This window comes from Sturnira hondurensis, unplaced genomic scaffold (assembly GCF_014824575.4).
Source record: "Sturnira hondurensis isolate 20B ecotype Veracruz unplaced genomic scaffold, ASM1482457v3 Scaffold0001221, whole genome shotgun sequence".
NCBI classification, from domain to species: domain Eukaryota; kingdom Metazoa; phylum Chordata; class Mammalia; order Chiroptera; family Phyllostomidae; genus Sturnira; species Sturnira hondurensis.
In genome coordinates, this window is record NW_028073852.1 from 4850251 (window position 1) to 4854773 (window position 4523).

The window sequence follows — 4523 nt, forward strand, 5'->3', positions numbered from 1 at the left end:
GGGGGGGCGTGAGCATCGCCTCATTTACGCTCCATAGAGCCTTTCTGTCTGCTCTGAGCTCAAGGTAGGGGTGCCACCCCATCCTTAAGATCAAGGGGTGGATGGAATTCCAGAGCAGCAGAGGCAGGTGGAGACACTTACCGACCTGGGGCAAGGTGAGCATCATCGCAGGACTAGGGAGCAAGTTCTGAGGGCACGGACCTTGGGGACCACAGGGGATGACTATTAGAACAAGAGGCAGGATCAAGACCTGGAGGCAAGAGACCTGGCTTGACAGTCACATCCCTGGCTTCAGGAAACAAAGGACAAGCGGACACCCCAGCAATCTGCAGGGTTCTGGTGCCCACCGTCTGGGCTGTGGGGTGAGGTGAGGTGACCACATTGGAGAACAGTGCGTGGAGTCCCCGAAACCGGCCTCTGCTTGAGCAGGAGAATACATCGAAAACACGAGTCCTGTCTGCTGAGAATGCCAGGGATGAGCTCCACCCTCCAAGACCTGAAGGTCAAGGCCAGGGGTCACATCATATCTACCCTTCCCTTGCCATGACAACAGGCTGGTGAGAACTTATCTAGGGAGCAGCCACAGGGCAGCCTTGGCACCCACTGTGACGACTTTGGGGGAGTCAATGAACGCTAACTGGTGTGTCATTCCGGCCAAGATGGAGGCACGGGCAGACACACTGCCTCCTCACACAACCAAAAGAAGGACGACAACCATTTAAAAACAAGAAGCAACAGGACTGACAGAAAACGAACTGTACGGAAGTCCAACAACCAAGGAGTTCAAGAAGACATGTTCATCCAGACTTGTAGGATGGTTGGAGATTGGCAGCCAGGCAGAGTGGTCTCTCAGCAAGGGGGCAGCTGGGTGGCAAGGCAGCGAGGCGGGGGCGTCGCGGTGAGGTGGCAGCGGGCACACTGGGTGCTCCAACATTCTCATGCAGAGAAACCAGGAGGAACAACTGGGGAGCGAGACACACCATGCAACCCAGGGCCCCAGCTCAGGGAAATAAAGCCTCAAACCACTGATTGAAAACACCTGTGGGGTTGAGGCACCAGCAGAAGAAACCCCCACCCTCACAGGAGAGTTTGTTGGAGAGACCCACAGGGGCCTAGATGAACACAAACCCACCCACCTGAGAATCAGCCCCAGAAGGCCCCAGTTTGCTTGTGGGAAGCAGAGGAAGTGACTGAAATTCGGCAGAGAGCTGAGCAAGCGCCATTGTTCCCTCTAGGACCCCTCCCCGACAGCAAAGTGCTTGCCCCGCCCTGGTGAACATTTAAGGCTCCACCCCTCACTTCGTAACAGGAGGGTCAAGAGAAAAAAAAAGGCTCCAACGAAGGAACAGATCAAAGCTCCAGAAAAAATACATCTAAGCTATGAAAAGATAGCCAGCCAATGCTCACAGAATTGGTTGAACTGGGTCGCAAATTAGAGGAACAAATGAAGGCTAAACTAATTGAAATGAAGGGAAATGCACAGGAAACCAATAATGATGGAAAGGAAATTGGGACTCAAATCAAGGGAGTGGACCAGAAGGAAGAAAAAAATGACCAACCAGAAAGGGATGAAGAAACAAGAATTCAAAAAAATGAGGAGAGGCTTAGGAACCTCCAGGACATCTTTAAACGTTCCAACATCCGAATTATAGGGGCACCAGAAGGGGAGAGGAACAGCCACAAGTGGAAAACGTATTTGAACAAATAATAAAGGAGAACTTCCCCAGTCTGGCAAAGGAAATAGACTTCCAGGAAATCCAGGAAGCTCAGAGCGTCCCAAAGAAGTTGGACCGAAGAAGGAACACACCAAGGCACATCATAATTACATTAGCCAAGATTAAAATGAAGGAGAGAATTCTAGAAGCAGCAAGAGATAAGGGGACAGTCACCTACAAAGGACTTCCCATCAGACTATCAGCGGATTTCTCAAAAGAGACCTTATAGGCAAGAAGGGGCTGGAAAGACGTATTCCAAGTCATGAAATCCAAAGACCTACAACCAAGATTGCTCTATCCAGCAAAGGTTTCATTTAGAATGGAAGGGCAGATAAAGTGCTTCTCAGATAAGATCAAATTCAAGGAGTTAGTCATCACCAAGCCCTTATTCTATGAAATGTTATAGGGACTTATCTAAGAAAAAGAAGATAAAAAATATGAACAGTGAAAGGATAGCAAACTCACAGTTATTAATAATCACACCTAAAACAAAAGCAAACCAAGAGGATAGCTAGATTGGGAGCAGAACCATAGAAATGGAGATCACATGGAGGGTTAGCAACAGGGGAGTGGGAGGAGGAGAAGGGGGGAGAAGGTACAGAAAATAAGTAGCATAGATGGTAGGTAGAAAATAGGCAGGGGGAGGGCAAGAATAGTAGGGGAAATATAGAATCAAAAGAACTTGAGACACGTGGACATAAACTAAAGGGGGGGATGGTGGGGGAGGAGGTGTGCAGGGTGGAGGGGAATGAAGGCGGGGAATAGAACATAAAATGAAGGAGAGAATTCTAGAAGCAGCAAGAGATAAGGGGACAGTCACCTACAAAGGACTTCTCATCAGACTATCAGCGGATTTCTCAAAAGAGACCTGACAGGCAAGAAGGAGCTGGAGAGAAGTATTCCAAGTCATCAAAGTCAAGGAACTACATCCAAGATTGCTGTATCCAACAAAGGTTTCATTTAGAATGGAAGGGGAGATAAAGTGCTTCTGAGATAAGATCAAATTAAAAGAGTTCATCACCAAGCCTTTTTATATGAAATGTTAAAGGGGCTTATCTAAGAAAAAGAAGATAAAAAAACATGTAAAGTAAATGACAGCAAACTCACAATCACTAACAAGCACCCCTAAACCAAAACAAAAGCAAACTAAGCAAACAGCTAGAACAAGAACAGAACCACAGAAATGGAGATCACATGGAGGGTTATCAACAGGGCACTGGGAGGAGGAGAGAGGGGGCAGAGGTACAGAGAATAAGTAGCATAGATGGTAGGTGGAAAATAGACAGGGGGAGGGCAAGAATAGCGTAGGAAATGGAGAAGCCAAAGAACTTACATGTATGAGCCATGGTCATGAACTAAAGGGGGGAGAATGTGGGCGGGGATGTGCAGGGTGGAGGGGAGTGAAGGGGGGAAATGGGACAACTGTAATATATTAAACACAAACAAACAAACAAAAAACCCTGGCGTGTCATGTGACCTGGCCAATGTATCCTTTTCAGTGCCCCCCAGGGAGGAGGAACACAGGCAGGTGGCAGTCCCTTAGCACGGGGCCCTGCACACTCTCTAAGTCCTGTCCCAGGACTCTGCTCCTTCCCCTCCTCTGTCCCAGTGCGGTGTGAAGGTGCCTCCTCCGTCCAGACGCTGCTCGGAGCTTCGTTCGTCCACTGTGCTGGTGCCGTCCTGTTGATGGACTTGGGAACGAGAGACAAGCAACCGCATGTGCCCCAGAGACTGGGCGCCAGGCCCGACCCAGATTCAGGGACCTGCCTTGTCTGCAGTGTCGGGGTCGGTGGTCTGGCCCATGTGGGACTTGACCTTCAAGGCAAAGGGCAAGTAACATATCTTGCCTTTCACAAGGCCTGCTTCTAACTGACCTTCCTGTGAGAACTCAGAGGAGATTTGAACTCAAGGTCAGCAGGTGAGAAGTGAGAGGCGGGACCAGCAATGGGGAGGAGGTTGCAGCATTTCCCCAAACGCGTGGGGGCTGGCCTGTCCCCCAAATGTCTGTGGACAGGCTTCAACCAGAGAACAAAAAGTCAGACAGTTCTTTAACTCCGTGTAATAGGGAGGCCTGGCAGTGGGAGCCGGGGCTGGACCCTGCTCCCATCCTCTCCTCTCTGGAGTCTGGACAGCGCTTCTCTGCCCGCTCACCTGGAAACACACCTAAGTCGAGAAGAGATGGAGGACTCCGTGAGTTTGACACAGTAAAGCAGAACCGTTTCGCACATTAATCTGCTCCCACTTGCTCAGAGATAATGTGAATGAAGGGAAAAGTCCTCTTCTCCATTCATGTCATGTCCCCACGGTGGTCTCTGCTTCAGGGTGACCCAGGACTGGGAGGAAGCTGTCTAGAGGGAGGGGCCAGCAACAGAGCAGGAAGGGGTCTGAGCCACCCTGCAGAGGCCCTGCCTGGAGGCAGGTGGGGGATGGGTCTGCTCCTGCTGCCAGGCTGGGTGTCAGCCCTGAGCTTGCATCCCCACCAGGTGGACACCCAGCGTGTCTCCCTCGCTCCCTGGGACCCGAGCTCTGAGCTCCTCTGTGCAGCCCCGGTGCCCATCCTGCTCTGTGTGCTGGCCCCACCTTCTCAGGTCCTCACACTCCCACGGGCACTCGGAGCCCTGGTCAGGCCTGGACGCTTGGTTCATCCCAGTCATTGAAGACACATCAGTGGGACACTCATAACTGATGACACTGCTTTTGTCCTAATTAATGAAATGAGGAAGTAACTGTGGAAAACAAAAAAGGGAAGTAGAGGAGAGAGTCCAAATGTAATGATTCAGACAAACCAAAGGCAGTTTCCCCCTGGGC